We start from the raw sequence: 23,006 nt of genomic DNA on the forward strand, positions 1-23,006 counted from the left end.
TAGTTTTACAGCTCTCTCTCTCTGATACAACCTAAAGAGTAATTGTTGCTGGCTATTTCACTACTGGTAGAGCACATTTGAGTCTCCTGAGTGTGATTCAACAGATTATTATTCAAGCAAATTGAGCCAAAGAAACTACATATTTCAAAGTTTTAAATAGCTATTGTTTTTAAGATTGTAATAATTTTAAAAATATTTATTATGAAATTTATATATTTAAAAGTTTTTAAGTAAAATTTTTGTTAAATTGTAATAAGTATTCATTTTAATTAAAGAATTGGTTAAATTTCTTTGAAGGAAATGATCATTGGTTCCCTCAATTTTGTAATTTATTTTGAAGAGCTGCATGAAATCGATTTCTAGAACATTTTGTATTATACAATTCAGTGCCTGGTAATGTATCCTATAAATGATATTCCACAGGATATATTAATTTTAAAATGTGCAATTTACACATTTGTAGAGCTCGTCGAAAGAACCAAAGACTTGTTGATCCAAACCAAGGCTTTTATTAGCAAAAGACCGGAGCTCTTCACAGGTGGCCGACCAGTCCGGAATGATCCGACCTGGCTAGGGACACAACCCTTTAAGGCCCAAACAATAGGTGTGGCTTAGCTCTCAGCCAATCGCTGTAAGCACAGTCTAGATACAGTAACTATATACACTATGTACATTGGTGATAGATCTGTACTATCACATTCACCCCTTCTTGGAGAATTGACCCGGGAAAAAAAAAAAACAAAAACGAGGGAGAGAATGAAAAGGAAGGGGTAGGTCAAGGACTGTAGCGGTCAGGGGGTCTGACCATCCGGCGTGACCGCCGTGGTGCCGGGATTGGGGTCGCTGGAGTGGTGTCACCAGCGGGCTCATCGGGTGCGACTGCTCCGTCGCTCAATTCCCCAGTCGTTTTGTCGGCAGGGTGGCCCGAGTCATTGGGGTGCTGTTGGTCCTTCTGTTGCGGCACGGGGCCTGGAGCATAAGGAGTTGGGGGGTTTGCTGGGTCTACCGCGTCCTGAGCTAGGTCCCGCACCGAAACAGTGTCCTCCCGCCCGTCTGGGAACTCCACGTATGCGTAATGTGGGTTCGCGTGGAGTAGAGTCACTCGGTCGACCAAGGGGTCATTCTTTGAGTGCCGGACGTGGCGTCGCAAAAGGACGGGGCCAGGGACGGTGAGCCATGCCGGTACAGTGGTTCCCGATTCGGATTTCCTCGGGAAAAGGAACATCCTTTCGTGGGGGGTGGCATTTGTTGCAGTACATAGGAGGGAGCGGATGGAGTGTAAGGCACTAGTGAGAACCTCCTGCCAGTGAGAGGTGGGGAGACCTTTAGACCGGAGAGCCAGTGTAACCGCTCTCCATATGGTGGCATTCTCCCTCTCGACCTGGCCATTACCGCGTGGGTTATAGCTCGTGGTCCTGCTTGAAGCAATGCCACACTCCAGAAGGTACTGTTGCAGCTCTGAACTCATGAATGAGGACCCCCTATCACTGTGGATGGAATTGGGGTACCCGAAGATGGTGAAAATACTGTGAAGGGCCTGTATCACTGAGGTGGCAGTGGTGTCTGGGCAGGCCACAGCGAATGGGAAGCGGGAGTATTCGTCGATGGCCGTAAGGATGTAGGTATTACGGTTGGTCGACGGTAGGGGTCCCTTAAAGTCTACGCTAAGACGCTCGAAGGGGCGGGTGGCTTTGATGACGTGGAAGTTATCCGGACGGAAGAAGTGGGGCTTGCATTCGGCGCACACCGAACAGGCTCGGGTCATGGAGCGGATCTCCTCAATTGTGTAGGGTAAGTTGCGCGCCTTGACAAAGTGAGCAAACCTAGTGACCCCTGGATGACAGAGCGCCTCATGGAGTTTCCGTAGTCTGTCCATCTGTATGCTGGCGCACGTCCCCCTGGAGAGCGCGTCAGGCGGGTCGTTGAGCTTACCAGGCCGGTACAGGATGTCATAGTTAAAGGTGGAGAGTTCGATTCTCCATCTGGCGATTTTGTCGTTTTTTATCTTACCACGCTGGGTGTTGCTGAACATGAAGGAGACCGCGCGTTGATCAGTCAACAGTGTAAAGCGCCTCCCAGCGAGGTAATGTCTCCAACGACGTACCGCTTCAACTATGGCCTGGGCCTCCTTCTCGATCGAGGAGTGTCTACTCTCCGGACCCTGGAGGGTTCTGGAGAAGAAGGCTACAGGCCGACCGGCCTGGTTCAAGGTGGCTGCCAGGGCGAAGTCGGATGCATCGCTCTCGACTTGAAACGGGACAGACTCATCGATCGCGTGCAGCGTCGCAGCAGCGATGTCAGATTTGATTCGATCGAAAGCCGCTGTGGCTTCGGTCGAGAGGGGAAAAGAGGTGGTCTTGATAAGAGGACGTGCCTTGTCGGCGTAGTTTGGAACCCATTGTGCGTAATAAGAGAAAAGGCCCAGGCAGCGTTTGAGAGCTTTCTGGGTATGTGGGGGGGGTAAGTCCATTAAGGGACGCATGCGGTCAGGATCTGGCATGACTATCCCGTTTTCCACCACACAACCTAGAATAGCGAGTCGTGTGGTCCGGAAAACACACTTGTCCAAATTGTAAGTCAGGTTTAGCTGACGGGCAGTTTGAAGAAATTTGTCTAGGTTGGCGTCATGGTCCTGCATGTCGTGGCCGCAGATGGTGATATTGTCCAGATACGGGAAGGTAGCGGTTAGCCCGTTCTGGTCCACCATCCTGTCCATTTCCCGCTGGAAGACCGCGACACCATTTGTGACCCCGAATGGTACCCTGAGAAATTGATATAGCCGCCCATTCGCTTCAAAGGCCGTGAATGGTAGGTCCTCGCAGCGGATCGGGAGCTGGTGGTAGGCCGAACGTAGGTCAATAGTGGAGAAAATGCGGTACTGGGCGATCTGGTTCACCACATCCGTGATGCGTGGCAGGGGGTACGCATCCAGGAGTGTGAAGCGGTTAATGGTCTGGCTGTAGTCGACCACCATCCGTAGTTTTTCCCCATTCTTGACAACCACCACCTGGGCTCTCCAGGGGCTTGAACTGGGTTCGATGATGCCCTCATCCAGCAATCTACGCACCTCACTCCTAATGAATTGCCTGTTTTCGTAACTATATTGCCGACTTTTGGTGGCCACAGGCTTCCAGCCAGGGGTGAGGTTTGCGAAGAGTGCTGGCGGGGCAATCCGGAGTGTGGAAAGGCCGCAGGATTGGCCCCGGGGCACGGGGGCGGGTTGCTCGGGTGCTTCGGGAGTGGGGCGATGGCGATGGCAGACCGAGAGGGGGGCGTGGGGTCCCCCAAAGTGTAGGGACACCGTTTGGAACTGACACTGGAAGTCTAATCCCAGCAACACTGGGGCGCACAATTGGGGAAGGACGAATAATTTAAAGTGGGTGACCGTCACGCCCTGTACTTCCAGCGTGGCGATGCAATACCCCTTTATCCCAGTCGAGTGCGACCTCGTCGCTAATGAGATCCTCTGGGTAGTGGGGATAATGTCAAGTCCCCAACGGAGGGCCAGATCTGGCTGGATAAAACTGTCAGTTGACCCAGAGTCAAATAAGCAATTGGTGTAGTGTCCATGCACTTTAATCAGTTCCATTGCTCTGGTGAGGGGATGAGAGCATTGCTGGTTTAATGTTATTGAAGCAGTTGACAGGCGAGTTTTGCGCGATGACGTCACGCGACGGGATGACGTCACGCAACGGGATGACGTCACGCAACGGGATGACGTAGTCAACGCTCGAGGAGCAGGTTGGAGAACCTCCCGGAAGTGCTGTTGTGGCGGGTGAATGGTAAGTAGTGGGGTTTGTAGTTGCTCGTGATCGGTGGTCGGGCCCTGGCGGTCGTCAGCGATGGACGCTAGGGTGAGCACCTGGTTGGCCACGGGGGTGGCTGCGGCGGCGGTAGCGTCGGCCCCGGGGGTGTCTGTGGAGGCAGCAGCAGCGGCGGTAGCGTCGGCCCCGGGGGTGGCTGTGGCGGCGGCAGCAGCGGCGGTAGCGTCGGCCCCGGGGGTGTCCGTGGCGGCGGCAGCAGCGGCGGTAGCGTCGGCCCCGGGGGTGTCCGTGGCGGTGGCAGCAGCGGCGGTAGCGTCGGCCCCGGGGGTGATTGTGGCGGCGGCAGCAGCAGCGGTAGTGTCAAGTGTTCCGCACGGGGGCGAGAGGCAGGCCATCACCATGGTTGCGACGGTGGGTTGCCCCTTCCGGGTTCGGCGTCTCCGTGACGTCAGGCGTTGCCGTGCAGGGGAGCCCTCGCTCTCATTGGACGAGAGCTCTGGGGAAGAAGAGTTTGAATGGGATAGTGGCGGTTGGGCTTCACACGAGGCACTGTGTTTGCTGGCGGCCATTTTAGACCTACAGACTGCAGCAAAGTGGCCCTTTTTAAGGCACTTCTGGCACCTGGCTTTTCTTGCTGGGCACTGGGATCTGCTGTGCTTGTCCCTCCCGCAGAAATAACATTTCGGGTTCGCACGGGGCAGGGTAGCAGCAGCCGACAGGCTGTCAGGGGTAGGGTAGAAGGGCACTTTACTCACATCAGAACGAGGGGTCCAGTCCCTAGAGAGCTCGGTGGACTTTAAGGCTGCATCCTCCATTGTGATTGCAATCCGGACCACGTCCTCTAGTTTTTCTACCCCTTGTTCGAGCAAACGCAGCCTCACTTCGTTCGATCGGAGCCCAGCCACATAGGCATCCCGGACGAGGTCGCTAGTGATCTCGGCAGCAGTTTTGTCCACACAGTTACAGTCCTTGCCCAATGCCTTTAGTACTTGTAAATATGCCCTGCTGGACTCACCGGGCTGTTGTTTCCTCGACGCAAGCATGAGCCGGGCATGAACTCTGTTCACCGGTTGATCATACAGTCCTTTCAGTACCTTTATGGCTGCGGTGTAAGTGGTCTCATCCTGGATGTTCTCGTAGACTCTCAAGGACACCATAGACAGCAATGCTGTTAGACGCTGGTTATCCTCCTCCACCTGAATGAATCTCAGGAAGTTTTCAAAGTTCAGCAGCCAGAAGTTAAAGGCTTTGAAGGCTGTAGCTGACTGTGGGTCGATATCAAGTTTTTCTGGCCGAGTTAAACGCTCCATCCCTTTCAAAAAAAATTCCTTTTGCTAATAAAATTGTAGAGCTCGTCGAAAGAACCAAAGACTTGTTGATCCAAACCAAGGCTTTTATTAGCAAAAGACCGGAGCTCTTCACAGGTGGCCGACCAGTCCGGAATGATCCGACCTGGCTAGGGACACAACCCTTTAAGGCCCAAACAATAGGTGTGGCTTAGCTCTCAGCCAATCGCTGTAAGCACAGTCTAGATACAGTAACTATATACACTATGTACATTGGTGATAGATCTGTACTATCACAACATTACAGTTTAAAATATGAAATTTGTAAGTTGAGTTTTAATGTTTTATATTAAAATGTACACTTTTTAAAGATATCATATACAGATATTTTTGATTTAAAATACAGCACAATCTGCAAGGAGTGCTGATGCATGTTGATTTAAATTTATTTAGCTGAGCAAAATGAGGATATTTCAATGCTAATTCTCATTAAATCAATAATTTGTGCTATGCTAGCTTCACCTTTTTTATATTAAATATAAATCCGGGTGCAATATTAACATTTAATATTTATTACTATGGAGGCTTGAAATATTTACATGTATTTATTGTTAAAATATTAAACAGAGATGAATCTGGATTATTACATTAAACAATTTTGTTTTCTGGTCTCAGTTAATTGATTTTCAGTCTAATGTATAATTAAAAGGAATTTGAACTCTCTTTGACTCGCTTGTTGGACCAAATGGGTTCTGTATATTTGAAATAGTATGAAACGTCAATGACAAAATAGGTGGAAAGATTGTAAAGGATGTTGGTTCCATTTAATAAAGCATCTTTAAAAATTTTGTGTCAAATGGCACAGTTTAATGGATATCAAACTTTAAAAAATTGTATACTGTTCTGTGACTGAGAGAATTTCTTAATGTTTCTCTTCTAGTGATCAGCAAACAAGTAAAAATATAACCTTCAGATTAGATTAAATCTCAGCATTCTTCACATTATTTTATAAATGGTGGTGGACAATTATATAATGAATGAAAAGAACAGATTACAAAAATATCTGGAGTTCTGGAGATGGTAGAATGTCAGAGTACTGTAGAAAATGACAGCACAAAAGGAGTACATTTCTTTGTGTCTACTCATGCTTTTAAAAAAAATTAGTTATTTAAGCTAGACCTATGTTCTGGCACCCAACCTGCAGCATGTAGGTTATGGCTATTCAAACTCTTATCCAGATTTTTTATAAATGTTTTTGTGAGCACTACTGTGCGAAGAATTCAAACACAAAGTTTGCGACTGAACAACAGATTTTAATCAGCTTAAACTTGTACATACACACAAGGTCTCTGTACCTTCCTGGCTCCACGTGCCTGACTGATTCCCACAGAGGTTGGGGGGTGGGGGGCAGCTTGAGTCTTTATGCGGGCCGGTGATTGATAGCAGGCAGGTGGGGCCAGCCTCCCAGTCTGCCCAACCGCAGGTACAGTGGCCATCCCCTGCAGTAGGCCAGCAGGAGTGCGGCCAGTGTAGTGGTTGTATCATCATATTTATGAAGGTTTACTTCTCCATGACCATTGCAGGCAGTGAATTCCAAAACTTCCACACTATAGCTGAAAACATTTTTGTGAAGTCCAGTTTGGAATTCCACTCATGAACTTACACCTCTGCTCTATGTGAATATAAAATATAGAAGCACGAATAGGTCACATAGCTTCCTGTGTCTGCTCTGTTATTTAAAATACCTTCTCATTTTTGTCCACAAAAGATGGACTACTATATTGAGATGTGATTCCCTAGTTCAAGGCAACCTTGCCAGGGAAACATTTACCCAGTGTCACATTTGTGGCCCGAAATGTGAAATTGATAGCACCATCAACACATGATTTACCCGTTGAACATCGGAGTGTATTTATTTCTCTGCTTCCATTATTCCACCATTCCGCGCCTGCATACATTGCCCGCATGCACTCTGACCTCCGGTCAGGTTAATAGCTCAACCTCTATCTGCATACATCTCATGCATATTCATTATCATGACACCCAGCACCTATCATGTCAAGATCTGGAAAGATTTTGTGCAATAGAACAAGAGTATCCTGCTCACCATTCAAAAAGTTCATGGTTTTTTTGGACAGTAGTCTGGATTCTGCATTCCCATTATTATGAACTCCCTTTTCATTTAGTGTGTATATCACTTTAAGGGCTAGTACAGGCTACAACCATTCACAGTTTTGGGTAGCAACAGATAGGACAGGCTGTGTCCTAATTTGCTACTTTGGAGAGAAGAAAGGACAGTGTGTTGCTTTTTTCCAGAGACACAGGTGGTGAGAGAGTCATGTGGGTGGAACACTGAAGGAAGAGCGCGGTCATCTGTCAAACACTGATCAGGAATGACTCTGTGTAATAATGGACAATTTGGCTGGGGAGTTATTAAACCCCACCATGACTAAAGGAAAGGTCACTTTGATTGACCTGTATTTGGGTTATGGAAGCATCGTGGAAGTCACACTTTTCTCTGATGCAAAGAAAAGAGGAGTTGTGACAACTGTTCATACAAAAGGATATTTCTCTGGCAGCAACTCGATGAGGTATCATGAGTTTTCGGCAGTCTCCCCCACCTCCTTCGTGATTACTTCTGTGCATTAGCTTAAAAGCTTGCGTTTTGACAAGGAATCACTAAGACTGAACTTTGGAATGACTTTCTGGAATTGTGCTTAAGCTGTAATGGTTTTGGAATCTCACACACACACACACACACACACACACACACACACACACAGTTGCACATAGTAGGGTTTGATTTGACTGATTTGTTATATTATTAGTAGTTATTAATTAATATGTTTTAAAAGAAAAATAATAACACTGCCTTGGTCAATTTCCATTGCCACTGGTCTGCGACTTAACACCATCTAATTGCAGTAGCCTTTTCTCTTATTTATCCACTTCAAAATATTCTGAATGGCGGAACAGGCTCAAAATACTTTCATCCGCTGTCACTTCAAGAAGAATTTTCCAATAACAAAGGAACCTCTGAGTTTAAAAAAAAATCACCTCATCTTTGTCTTTTGGCTAACCCTTTATTTTTAAAAAGGGATTCCTAGTTCAAGAATCTCCCTCAAGAAGAAACACCCTCTACACATCCTTCCTATCAATATCTCTTCTGTACACTTGTGAATACAAGCATAGCACGTCCAACTTTTCCTCAAAAGGTAACATATCCATTCACAGTATTAGTCTAGTAATTTATTTTTTCTGGACTGCTTCCAAAGCATTAAACAATATACATTGTACTGTCCATATGTACATGAATATTGTGCAAAGTAGTCCAGATGTAGCCTATCAGTGCACTATATAATTGAAACATAATACCTCTAAAAATCTTAAACACAAAGCAGCAATAGTGGGAGAAAAAAATCTCCACATTTCAAGCCAAAACCCTTTACTGAAACTGGGGATGTGGAGGAGAGAAGCTAGTTTAAAGAGAGCAGGGTGGGAGTGGTTATACAGAGGCCCATGTAGGGATAGGTGAACCAATAAGAGGTGAAGCATGTTGGAGCAGCAATAATTTGGGAGATGCCAGACAAAGAGACAGAGAGTCAAACAAAACAAAGGTGTCGTGGAGGAAGATGAGTCATACATGGTAGAATGGGTGATACATTTAAATTTATTTACAACATAGAAACCGATTCTGGCCATTGAAACACAAGCTGCCCAATTACCCTACGAATCCCATATGTTTTTGGAGGCTGGGTGGAAAACGGAGCACTCAGGGAAAACCCTCGCAGGTCACATGGAGAACATACAAACTCCGTGTAGGTAGTGCCGTAATGGTGTTGTACTAATCGCAATGTTATTAGAAGACAAAGGCTGCTATTACTGGAGTCTGACAAGAGGAGGTAACAATGGTGGTATAGAGACAAGTTGGAACTGAAGTTTGGGCGGAAGGGAGAGCAAAAGAATACAATGGGGAGAGGGAGATGGAATCAAAGGGAAGGTGAGAATGGGTTAGGGGTTGTGTGGAGACAAAAAGGAGGGGGGAAAGGGAAGGCAGAAGTGGTAGAAAAGGAGATATTAGAAAATTCTATTGTGGTAAACCACTGCTTGTATTTTTAACTGTCTAGGCATGCCCATTGGCTGACTGTACCTGTGGCTCCTCCCACAGATGTCTGAATAAAGGTGACTTCCACAGCCCCCTCCCCAGTTCAGGACAGTCGACCAGCAGGGATGTGACTCCTTTCTATTGTGAATAAACGCCTATCAGTTTTACATAACTTCCAGTCTTTTGGAGTTATTGATGGTTTATTATCTATGTTCGAACTATTAGACTGCAGACACCTCAGGCAGAATATGAGATGTTGTTCCTCTACATTGGGGCTCACTTTGTTAGAGGAGGAAACAAATGTGGAAATGGGAAGTGGGGGGGGGTGGGGGGTTTAATGTGGCATGAAACTGAAAGCTCAGGATGGCCATTGCAGACAGAGTGCAGATGTTCTGTGAGAAGGTCCATAATTCTGCATTTGAACTCACCGATGTGGAAGAGGCTACATCAAGAGCACCAAATGCATGTAATGTAATATTGCATTTCTGTTTTATTACATGACAATAGTATCTGATCTGAGAATAATGTGTTAAATGTGGAAGCTGGTGGGATGAAAGGTGAATACAAGTGGAACCCTATCCTTGTTCTGTTTAAAAAAAGTGGGGGAGGGGTAAAAGTGGAACTCCAAGAAACGGAGGAAACGTGGGTGATGACTCTTTAGAGCCAAAGCCACATTGCTTGTAAAAGGAGAACATTTATATGTGTGATAGTACAGATTCTATCACCAATGTGTATGTATATAATGGTAGTGTAGGATGACTGTGATTGGCTGAGAGTGTAGCCACACCTACTGGCAGGTCTTAAAGGATTGCTCCTAGCCAGACCAGGTCATTCTGGACTGGTTGACCTACTTGTGATATGCTCCAGTCTTTTAGTTAATAAAAGCCTTGGTTTGGATCAACCAGTCTTTGGTTCTTTCGATGAGCATTACAATGACCCCATGCTGCCCAATTACACCCAATTGACTATAACCCCGGTACATTTTGAACAGTGGGAGGAAACAGGAGCACCTGGAAGAAACCCACACAGCCATGGGGAGAATGTACAAACTCCTTACAGGTAGTACCAGATTCAAACCTGGGTTCAAACTTGGTAGTGTAACAGGGTTGCACTAACTGTGCTGCCCGTGGTGAATAATTTTTTTTAGTGAATATTGGAGTACGTAAGATAGTATATTTTGTAACGTGCTCATGACACACTGAGCACTAGGCACTGGGATGCCCCTTAAAGGTAGGTAGTCTTGGCCTCATTTATTGTCAGAGTGAGGCCAAACATAAACTTGATATTTCTCTTATCAGTCTTTAACCTAATGACACAGCACTATTTTATTAGTAATTTTATGCAACCTCCACCCACATCTGGTTCCACAGTTTCTATCTCTTCTTTACTCACTCCTGCACTTACTTCTACCCATCCTTCCTCTGTCGCTCCACCTCTCACAACTTTTGTCCTCTACCTTTTCACTTCTAGACCCCTCTCCCAGCTTCCTTCCCCCTCGATAAACATAATATCACTCGCTTCCCTTTCGTCTTGATAGAGAGCCGAAACAATGAGTGACCATTTATAATCATGGATGCTATTCCTCCAGCAATTTTATGTTCACATTCAAGGTCACACCATTACAACATGATGAACAAACTGTGCAGGAAATGTCAGGGCATTCAAGAGAAGTCTTCAAACCAGGACTTCCAAAGCACTATTGGAACAATTGAGGGCCAGCAACTATTTATAACCATGTGAGCATTTCCATGGTGCTTGCAGCAAGAACTTTTGTAAAAATGAATTTTAAGAACATATTACAAATATTTGAGGTATAATGGACAATATCTTGGAAATATTTAGTGATAATAGAGTTTGATTTGCTCTCTTAAGCACTGCTCTGCTCTCATATGCAAGATAGAGCGGGAAGTTTGAGCTAGTGGAGCTGTTCTAGTGAACTGGTGTGGACTCAAAAGGCCAACATGGCCTGTTTCCGCTCCGTAAATGGTTATATGGTTATAAGAACTGCCTATCTTTAAAGAACACCCCAGTGCCTAGTGCTCAATGTCTTATGTTAATGAGCTTATTGCAAAATATACTATCTTACTACTAAAAAATTATTCATTGTGGATGACTAATCATTTGAATTATCTACCTTCCAATAAAAATTTCAAGATGATTCATAGGAGTATGAATATAGGATGCACAGAACAGAATTTACCTCATACTTTTCAGCATAGCATTTGTTGCCATATTCAATCATCCATCCAGTCGATGGCTAATCTAGCCAAAAAAATCTTCATCAGTGGTTTCAACTACATTTGTGAGAAGAGAAATTGAACAAGCATTTTAGCCTTTGTTAAGCTGCAGGTGTTCAGTACACAGGAACAACCTTGAGTTTCCCATTCCCTGCCATTTTAATGCTTTATTCCATTCCCGCTGACCTATTATTCGTCTTCAGACTCTCGTACTGTAATAATGAGGACCAACTCAAGCTTGAAAACTTAATCTCAGATTCCATCTGAGCTTATTGTAGCCTTCTGAACTTGATACTGAATTCTACAATGTGACCTGATTTATGTCTGTATCAGTCCTGTGATCTTGGCTCAACTGATTTTTTTTCATCCATTTTCCTTCTTCACAGACTAGAAGACTTGCCCAGCCTGACCTGTCTCCCTGACATACATATTGCAACATTCTTTTGTCTATGATCTCACACTTAACTGTTCCAATTCAGTCATCAACTATGTAACCTTGTTTACAGTTAATACATCAAAATGCTGGGGGAACTCAACAGGTTCTGCAGCGACCATAGGAGCCAAAGATATATAACCAATGTTTCAGGCCTGAGCCTTTTGTCAAGGCATGAGCAAAAAGCAGGCAGCAGCGTGAATAAGAAGGCACGGGAGGAGGGAGGAAAAGGCAAGGAGAGGATCACAGGCCATAGGTGGACATGGACAGGAGGCCAGGCAAAAAACGCTGAGAATAGGGAATAGGGAAAGAGAGACAGAGGAAAGGAGACATGTGATCAGTTCTAATTTAATTTAATTTTAATTTTTAATTTAGACATGCAGGTAACGGGACATTTCAGCCCACGAGCGTGTTCCACCCAATTAGTGACATGCTACATTAGTAAGCGTACTGACGACGTCACTGTGCCCAAGTTCACCACTACTCACTCTAACCAAAAGCCATGGATGACTTTGGAGATATGTGTGCTGCTCAGTGTAGCGCAATCAATGACGACTCACAGACACGAAGGGCCAAAGGCTTTATTGTTCTAAAGATCCAAGCATGCCTCAGCATGCTGCTGGTTTAAGTCCAAGGGTAGGTATTGAGGGAGGAGACTAGGCCTCTTGGCCTTTATTAGGGGTCTTAGGGGGAGGGGCTATCAGTTCAGTAGTTGGGCCAGGCTGCCCAGCTCAGTGGGGATCATGCCCACAATGCCATGTCCCACCACACTCAGGAACCAAGACATGGCCTTCAGAGCGGGCAAAAAAGCAGCCCTAGCAATGGCAAGAGCCAAGCCGTCTAAGGCCATCAGGGAGGCTAAGTGTATGTTGGCCCATCGCATTCACAGTCACTTCCTGGACAGTAAGGACACTCGACGCATGTGGAAGGGATCCAAGATATCATTAATCACAAGACTACTCCATCTTCTTGTGCTGGTGATGCCTCCCTCCCAGATGAACTGAACAATTTCTATGCATGGTTTGAGTGAAAAACTATGTGGCAGCGGAAAGACCACCCCTCCTCCAAATGATAAGGTGATGTGTCTTATAGTGGCTGATGTAAGAGAGAACCAGGCAAAGTCAAAGGAAAGCTGCTGGACCGGATACCATTCCTGGCAGAGTGCTCAGGGATTGTGTGGCTCAGCTAGCAGATGTTCTCACTGACATTTTTAATATCTCCCTGAGTAGTGCTGTGGTCCCTTTGTGATTCAAAGCTACCGACATTGTCCCTGTGCCAAAGAAGACATCTGTGTCCTGTCTCAATGATTACCACCCTGTCGTACTCATGTCCATCATCATGTAGTTCGAGAAGCTTGTCATGGGGCACATCAAGAACCTGTTGCCTCCCTCACTGGACCCCCTGCAATTCAAATGTAGATCCAACAGCTCCATGAATGATGCTCTTGCCACTGCCTTTCATTTAGCCCTCACTCACATGGAAAATAAAGACTCGTATATTTGAATTCTGTTTATTGACCAATTTAGCATTCAACACGATTATACCTCAGTACCTGATAAGGAAATTGTGCCTGCTGAGACTAAACACCTCCCTCTGCAATTGGATTCTCGACTTACTAATGGGGAGATCTCAAGCAGTCCGGATCTGAAACAGCATCTCCAAGACTATAACACTGTGAACAGGGTCCCCCCAGGGCTGCATGCTTAGACCACTGCTGTTTACTCTGTAGCCAAACACAGCTCAAACAACATCATCAAGTTCGCTGATGACATGACAGTGGTGGGCCTTATCAGTAAGAATGAGGAGGCAGCGTACAGAGACAAAATGCAGTCACTAACGAACTGGTGCAGAGCAACAACCTGTATCTGAATGTAAGAAAAAACCAAAAGAGATAGCTGTCAACTTCAGGATGGCCGAGGGAGGTCATGCTTCCCTGACCATTGATGGCTCTACCATTGAGATCGTCAAGAGTATCAAGTTCCTCGGAGTGCACCTGGTGGAAAATCTCACTTGGTCCCTTAACACCAGCTCTATAGCCAAGTAAGCCCAGCAGTGCCTCTACTTCCTGTGAAGGCTGAGGAAAGGCCATCTCCCACCATCCTATGCAACTGTATCACTGCCTGGTTTAGGAGCTGTACCATCTCGGACCACAAGACCCTGCAGAGGATAGTGAAGTCAGTGGAAAAGACCATTGGGGAATTTCTTCCTATGTTTTGAGCCCAAAGGACCCCAAAACCCAGCAGCAATAGATATTCACCATGACAAATGATTACTCAAACAACCGTTGTTTTTCATTATCTTTAAACATGAAAACAGAATCAAATTTTAACTTATCTCTATTAACTTAACTAACCCACCTTAACTCCCTTCTAATTCTAAGCGCACCTATATGTAATGTGTGTGTAAATTTAAGAAAAGTTCTTTAGTTCACAGTTCAATATCACTTCTCATTCTTCCAAGTTCTCTGGTTGCAAGAAATTCTTATACTCTGCACAGAATTTAACATGTATAAAGTTCACCAGGCTTTGGTGCTCGAGAGGTAAATGTTTGCCCCTCAGGAGGTTTTTTGTAGGTTTGCAGAGAGATTTGTTGTTCTAGGATTTCCACAACTGAGGTACCACCATTAGTCACCTCAATGTCTTGCTGATGAAACTTGCCCCATCAGGGTTCTCCAGATGATAGCCTCTTTCTTTCAGGCTACCACAGAGTTCATTTCTGTTCCGCTTATTCCAAGAGAAACATTAGACAGATAGCACTTCCAGCCATCCACCACTCTGGAGTTTTCTGTTTCAGTTCCAACAAACTTCTCCTGCTTGTTTCAACTGTGATTCTCTCCATCTCAGATTCCAACTGCAAGCCACATGTCCTTCTCTCTCTCACTTGCAAAATTCCCTCCTTCTCCAGCAAACAATAGGACTTAGTCTTCTTGGTCAATCTATTGTCTTTAGGTAAACAAACTTCTCAATGACCTTTGAGTGAGCACTTTGAAGAAAAGGTCAGAAGTCTTGTAAAAATGTTCAACACAGATGACCTGTCTCCAGTCCATTCATTTCATGACATCATTTCAATTAGCACCTACTTGTGAAATGTGCATAGCGTTCTCCATAGTTTCTGCAAAAGTCACTGAAAATGAATTCTTCAGTATTTCAAATAAGATCTGTTTTAAAGTGTGTGTATGTATTTAACCTTCTCTAATTTTACCAATTTATCTCCCAAATACATCTACAAATATTACATCACACCTAGCATGGAGGGCATTGACTACACTTGAAGCAGGCAGAAAACAATAAATATTGTGAAAGATATCCCACATGTAAACTGTTTTCCCTTCTCCCATATGGCAGGAGGTCGTGAAGCACTCAGACCCTTACCTCCAGAGTGGGAAACAATCTTTTCTCCCAAGTCATCAGGCTCCTGAACTCTCAGTACAGATGTGCATAGTGTACTGTGGACATTCAGTGCATATGTCCTAATACCTTAATATTTTAATGCGTTAACTGCTTTCCTAACATAAATATGCTCCATGATCCTGGACAAATGCTATCTCGTCCTACCATGCAAGCATTATATGAACGATAAATAAAGTTGACTTGACTTGACTCTTTCTATTTCTCTTCATGTATTTTGGTAGGAAGAATAAGACAATATAGAATAAACAATCATGTTCTAAAAGGGATTCAAATATAAAAGGATCTGGTGGTATATGTGCACAAGCTATTGAAAGAAGTGGGACATGATGAGAAAGTGATTTATGAATCATTAACAATTCTGGACTTAACCAATACAGACATCAAGCATTAAAGCAGGACCTTACAGCACTGGAAGTTCTTCAAAGTAGAGTCTTCAGAATGGGTCCCTGTATCAAGGAATAGTTCCATAAGGATAGAATAGAGAGGATGAAATCCATGTGGACATGCTTGAATTGCCACCTCCCTGTTTAAAGTGCACTTGTTCAGAGCAATGATCTCCAGTTTTAGGCATACTGTGTGCTTTCTGGCTAGCCAAGCCATTAGACAAAGTTACAAAGGATCGTTTTGAAGTCATCAATGCCCAAATGCTGAGCATGAAGTTCTTTCATAACTCTATTTCGTGCATTTTTGGATATAATAGCTTTCTAGCTCCATTTCATGCAGTCCTGATTTGTGGACAAATTTTAACATTTTTGAAGGAAAGATTTTTTTTATTATCATCCAAACATATGTTTGAATCAAACAAACTACTTGTAAGATATATGTATGTAAGAATTCTTTAAGGAGTCCTTGAAAGTCATTAATATTTTCAATTTCAAGTTTATTTTCAACTGATTATACATATGCAATCTGACATAATAGTGTATCTCCACTCCATGGTGCACACTCAAAATTACATGATAAACTGTTCATAATGTTTGTCTAACTAATCAAAATAAATATATATTAAATATTTGGTAAGATTTTTACAGTTACAGGAGTAATTCATCAGCCTCATAGCCTGGGGGAAGAAGCTATTATCTCTTCTGGCAGTCCAGATTTTGATATTCCTGTACCTTCTAGATGCAGTGGGTTGAAGATACTGTGTGCTGAATAGAAAGGGGTTTCTTTCATTCCTTGAGCCCTATTTAGACAATGTTCCCAGTAAATGTTGTCAAAAGAGGAAAGGGAGTCCCCAGAGATCCTTTTTGCTGTTTTAATCATCTTCTGTCTTGACTTCCAGTCTGATGCTTTGCAGCTACAACACTTCACAATGATACAGCTAGACAGGACACTCAGTTGCGCTCATATAAAAGGTTGTCAAAATGCAGGCAGGGAGCCTTGCCTTCCTCAGCTTCCTTAGGAAATGTAGTGAATGCTGCACATTCCTGACTAATGAAGAGGTGTTGTGAGTCCAGGATAGGTTGTCCCTTACATGGATGCCAATGAACTTGATGTTGCCCATACTCTACATGATGGAATGTGCAGTGGACAATGGCTGACCTTTCATTTCTTTTGTCTTGTCCATGTTGAGACTCAGGTTGTTGTTGTCACATTATTTTAATACCTCACTCAAATCCATATACACCACATGCACGTCTCTGCCTTCATCAATTTCTTTTATCTCCTTGAAAAACTAAATGAGGCACCCGAGGCATGACCTGCCTCTCACAAAGCCATGCTGATTATCTCCAAGAAGACAAATTGATCATAAATCCTGTCCCTAAGAATCCTCTCCAATAGTTTGCCCACCACTGATGTAAGACAGAATTCCTAGGATTTTCCCCATTACCATTCTTAAACAACTGGACTGCATTTGCCATTCTCCAATCCTCTGGTCTCTCTCCTGTACCTAGGGAGGACTATACATATACAGCCAGATGTAACCAGGGATGTCTTCCTTACATACATGCTCCAGAGGTCGGCACTCATCTCATGGGTAGGGATGAAGGGGTACGCAGTCATCTGACACTGCCCAATGTACGAGGCCGCTGTTGAGGCGCTGAAGGCCCGTTACATGAAAGCCCTGAACGAGATCCTAGCGAGGCACTGGCTCACCCTATGCTGCCAATGGCCTGGAGAGTTGATTGATGACTACCTGCTGGATCTGCAGATGCTGGCTAAGAAGTGCAGGTATGAGGCCACTTCAGGCCATGTCCGGGAAGATGAACTGATCCAGGACACCATAGTTGCAGGGGTCCGCTCGAGGTATGTGAGGCAGCGAATGCTCAAGTCGGGATGGAAGGACCTCATTAGCCATGCTGAGTTGGCCAAATCACTGGAACAGGCCAGTCTCAAGAACGATGACCTGGAGGCCAGCGAACTCATGCTCTCGTGTGAGCACCTTCAAGGACCGGCTGCACGCACTATGGCGACACCCGCTCTAACAGCTGCCACTTCCCGAGCCCGGAAGTGGTTTTTCTGTGGCAAGGAACAGCACCCTCGTGCCTGCTGCCCAGCCAAAGACTTGGCGTGCTCCAGCTGTGGGAAGAAGGGACATTGGGTGAGGGTCTGCCGTGTGAAGGGAGGTCTGGGAAGTCCATGGCCTGCACTGCTCCTGGATTAAATTCCAGCCCCAAGTCATCAGCACCAAACTTGCCTGAGATCACCTGCTGCGCAACCTGCTGTCTACAGAAATGGTGCAAAAAGGCTTGGTGGCTATCTTGTAGCGGCCTGATTTTGAATTCAGCACCAGCTGCATCATCGGAGGAGGAGGAAGGAGGGCGGCCATCTTGCCGTGCCAGGAGGTTGGCTCCATCTTATCTCCACAGGTCGACTCAGGACAGAGAGGGCCACTCGAGGGAAGAACACGGCATCGCTGGTGACCTGGCATCGCTGGTCCTCGACCAGAATAGACCTCACCAGCTCAGCAACTTGATGGTGATGGTGAAGATAAATGGACATTCGACCAAGTGCCTGATTGACACAGGCTCCACAGAAAGTTTCATAGACTCCCAAACTGTGCAAAAATACAACTTAAAATTGTACCCCTTAAATTACTGAATCTTCCTAGTGTCCCAGTCCCATTCGGCATGGGTACAGAAACATTGTATAGTTTATCTGTCATTTGAAGGGGGGGGGGAATTTTGTAAATTTTGCATGTATATTTTAGATGAATTGTGTGCTTCAGTATTGTTGGGTCTGATTTTCTGTTTCACCTTAAAAGCGTGACCTTGGAGTTTTCTGATCCCCTTCCCCTGGTAACGGTTCAGAATGGAGGGCCCTCAAAACCAGAACCCACTTGCAGCTTCTCCATGCTGAACATCAACCCCCCATGCCTCTGTTCCCAAACCTGTCTGCCGACTGTAAGCCTATCACCACCAAGAAAAGGAAGTACAGCACAGCAGATAGGGAGTTCATAAAGACGGAGACCCAGCACCTGCTGGAGGAGGGGAATCATCGAACCCAGCACCAGCCCGTGGGGAGGGCAAGTAGTGGAAGTAAAGGGGCAAAACAAGTCCAGATTAATGATTGACTATAGTCTAACAATGACCAGATACACACACTGTGGTGAATGTCTGCCAAGCTGCCTGTCTCCCCTCTGTCGAGCCTTGCTGTACTAACATTGGCTGTGCATTATCTCTACTGTTAAGGACACTCCCCTTGCACCTATTGTCTTTCATTATTGTACCATGAGTTTCTGCTAATAAAAGCCATGATTATTGTTTGACCATATCGTCTTTGTCTACTTCATCAATTGGCACTTCAATTTTGTCGTCAGGATTGACTCCAGTTACATCCGACAGAGGCTACTGGAGATGGAGCCCTTAACCTATGAACAGGCAGTCACTCTAGCCAAAACACTGAGAAGTGCCATGCGGTCCAGTGAAATGTTAGAAACCGAAAAGGAATCATCCAGGAGTGCTAGAACCCCAAAGGAAAGAAAATGGCAAACCCTTCAAAAATGCTACTTCTGTGATAAGAGCTGGCACCCCAGGCAGAAGGACCTGGCTCGATTTGCTACCTGCAGCTATTGTGGGAAACTCGGCCACTTCGCTAAGGTGTGTAAGGCGAAAGGTACTCCCACTGATAAGAAGAAGAAGAAGAAGAGAAGCACCAAGAAAATGTGTCATGGAGCTGCAGGAATGGAAGACAACTGTGAAAAGGGGAAATCTTCAGATGAGCAGGCTGAATCGACTTCAAGTGATGGCAAGGTGAGATCCTCTGTGATAGCTCAATTGACTGTAAAGCTTGGGGGATATTATGGACTGGAACGGTCGATTATGAAGGGGGAGGTGAATGGTGAGATTCTTGATTGCCTAATAGACTCGGCGAGTACTGACAGCTACATCCACGAGAAAGTTGCCAGAGCCTTAAATTTGCGGAGATATCCAGCGAACCGAAAGATATCGATGGCTTGTAGTGAACTTGCAAAAACTGTACGAGACAAGTGTAGTTACTTTAAATTTGCAGGAACATTGCCTTGCTGATGTTTGGCTCTTTATTATGCCAGAGCTCTGCACCCCCATGTTACTGGAGTTAAATATTCAATCTCAGATAAACAGTGTAGTGGTAAATTTCGGTAGACCACAACCCACACTTACCATCCCCCATGCTAGTTACTGCGGTCTGTCCGCATTAAAGATCAAAGCTCCTTCCCTTTTCAGTGATTTATCCCCTGATTGTCAGCCGATTGTCACTAAGAGCCATTCTTACATCAAGGAGGATCGTGAGTTTATCAAAGCGGAGACCCAGAGACTCTTAAAGAGGGAGTAATTGAACCGAGTAAGAGTCCGTGGCGGGCCCAAGTGGTAGTCGTGAAAAATCACACTAAGAGGCTACTGGCTATTGACTACACCCAGACAATCAACCATAACACTAACCTGGATGCCTACCCCCTGCCACGCATCAATGAAATGATTAATCAGATAGCACAATATAAAGTGTACTCCACTATCGACCTCAAAGCAGCTTATCACCAAATGCCCATTAAGTAAAGGGAATGGCCCTATACAGCTTTTGAGGCTGATGGGGGTTTATACCAGTTTAAAAGGGTACTTTTTGGGGTCACTAATGGTGTGTCTGTGTTTCAGAGGGAAATGGATAAGATTGTTAGGACATATGAGTTGCAGGGTACATTTCCCTATCTGGATAACATCACTATTTGTGGGAAAACACAGGCTGAGCATGACAACTTAAAAGAAATTTTTAGCAACAGCTCAAGAATTCAACCTTACATTTAATGAGGGCAAATGTGTGTTCAATGTGACAGAGCAACCCATTTTGGGCTACTTTGTCCGCAAGGGCGAAATCCGCCCCGACCCGGAGAGAATGCCACCCCACCCCTTAAGAAGTTACCACTGCCAGACTCAGCAAAAGCCCTTAAAAGGTGTATGGGATTCTTTTCCTACTACTGCAAATGGGTTCGGGACCACGCCATGAAGGCATGCCCTCTATCTTTTCCTTTCTCTCCAATGGCCTTGAAGGCTTTCGAGAGAATTAAAGCTGATATTGCCAAAGCTGCACTCCTGTGGCATTCTTCTCCCGCACGTTTCGCGGACCTGAACTTAAACATCCTCCCATTGAAATAGAAGCCCAGGCAATTATTGAAGCTGTTCGCTACTGGAGACACTTTCTAGCTGGCAGAAAATGGACTCTTGTCACTGATCAGAAATCTGTAGCTCACATGTTCAGTACAAAACACAAAAATAAAATCAAGAACGACAAGATTGCACGCTGGTGAATAGAACCCTCAACTTATAATTATGGATCCAGTACAGACCGGGCAGGTTAAATGATCCCTCTGACGCATTGTCACAAGTGCTGCCAGTGGTCAGCTTGAGGGGCTAAAAGAGATCCATAGTAGACTGTGCCATCTAGGAGTCACGAGATTCTTCGACTACATAAGGGTTAACAACCTTCCTTACTCCCTAGAAGAAGTCAGAAAATTGACTAAAAGCTGTCCTGTTTTAGGAAAGTCTATCGCAACATGCTTGGCATATGAAACTACCGAGGAAAACAATAAAAGGCCAGCCTCTCCACAACAGCAGGCCACAAGCATCAACGTGATATAGGCAGGACCGGCAACCAGACAGTGGCTGGAGGCTAGCAAGAAGAGCCAGCCAGGCTACCTCATACCCAGGACAGGATGTGGCAATTGCAGAGGAGACCATATACTGAGAAGGGAGATATGCCCAATGTTTGGACAGCAGTGCAAGAACTGCAGCAAATTGAACCACTTCAGCAGATGCTGCAGGTCCAGGCAATAGACCACTGCATGGTCCAGACCTAGGAGAACATCGACCATTTGGAATTGGAGCAGAAAGGGAACGACCCCGATAATGAATACTATGTCAATGGGTTCATCGTGAGGATGGAAGGCAACACAGCAGAAACCCGGACCAGAGGTAATGACGATGCCTTCATGTCCATGGAAGAAAACAGCAAGATGGCCAAGATGAAAGTCAACACTGGGGCCAAATGCAACCGGGGACATTCAACTGGCTGAGAAATATGGAACAAGTCAAACCATGCACAAGGCTACGAGACTTGTGACTTATGGAAGCAGCAGAATCTAGACAGTGGCACAACGTGATTGTGGTGTTTCGTACAAAGACGGCTCCACGTGCTAACCTTTCTCATGGTCCATAAGGATGTCATGCCTCTGCCTCAGTGTGTGCATGGAGATGGGGGTTGTCTCATTCAGCAGGGTTCCATCAGATATGCCCATCCAAGGACAATTTCTCACAGAAGATCTTGTCCGAGTAAGGTGAACTTTTCAAAGAAGAGCTAGGGAAGCTGCCAATGACATACTCCATGTGGCTTGACCTGGAGGTAAGGCCCGTAGACCGGCCGGCACACTGTATTCCAGTAGCAATGAAGGATAAGGTCAAGGCCGAGCTGGACAGAATGCAGGGCTTGGGCATTATCACTCCAGTCTTGGGAAAAAGATGGACAGGTGTCCTGGTTAAACTTATACATCTCACTTTGTTCGTTTTAGATTGGTCAGTGTTTGAGCTACCGAAAGAAAACAGAGACACACACTGAGAGCACTTCAGTTTATACAAATCTTTATTACTAAATCTAAAGTTGATTTCAAACTACAATATGCAAGCCCTTCCCAATTATACTTATCAACGCCTGTACTGGTCCCAACTGCTGAAGTGAGGCAACGACCGCACACTTGTAGCAGGTTGTCAGGGTGCCGGTAGCAGCTTCTCCACCTCCCGCGACCAGGACGCTGGTTGGACTCTAGAAGTTCTTCTTCTTGCTGAGGGTTGTTTCCACCCCTCAGAGAGTCTCAAACTTCAGCAGTGGGACCATGGCTTATATTACCCAAAAATTGTTTACTCATAGCTTATCTCTTTGAATAAATGATTTACTTATCTTCAAGGTCTCCTGGCAGTCTGGGACCAACAAAAGACAACTGCATCTCTAGTCCTCATGGTGTAAATTAGATTATGTCTTCTGATTCAACTGCATCTCTGGGCCCCATGGTAGAATTTAGATTATGTCTTCTGATTCACAGTATACATTCTTGCATAAGCAGGTCTAAATCCTCCATTACAACAGGAAATCGAATTTGTATAAATCCATGAGATCTCAAAGTGGCCCTAAAAAGACCACAATACCCCAGGTGCACTGTAGAGGAGGATGCAGCACAGATGGCTGGTGCCATGGTTAATGTCGAGGCAGACCAGGACTACCCTACCAATGAAAAGAGACTTCCAGATCCCTAACCAAAGAACCCGCAGGATGTCAAAGACCAGCTGCTAAACAGAAGACTGGCACA

General features: G+C 45.2%; 1 long non-coding RNA gene across 1 annotated transcript; it reads right to left on the reverse strand.

Annotated features, from left to right (window-relative positions):
* Nucleotides 1-6,342: 6,342 nt before the first annotated feature.
* Nucleotides 6,343-11,805, reverse strand: LOC138750543 (uncharacterized). Its single transcript, XR_011349387.1, has 3 exons — nucleotides 11,579-11,805; nucleotides 11,356-11,449; nucleotides 6,343-6,722 (listed from the first exon to the last, which is right to left on the reverse strand). It is a non-coding gene; the product is annotated as an uncharacterized lncRNA (long non-coding RNA).
* Between the last annotated feature and the right edge of the window lie 11,201 nt (nucleotides 11,806-23,006).

Source organism: Narcine bancroftii, chromosome 1, assembly GCF_036971445.1.
Source record: "Narcine bancroftii isolate sNarBan1 chromosome 1, sNarBan1.hap1, whole genome shotgun sequence".
NCBI lineage: Eukaryota > Metazoa > Chordata > Chondrichthyes > Torpediniformes > Narcinidae > Narcine > Narcine bancroftii.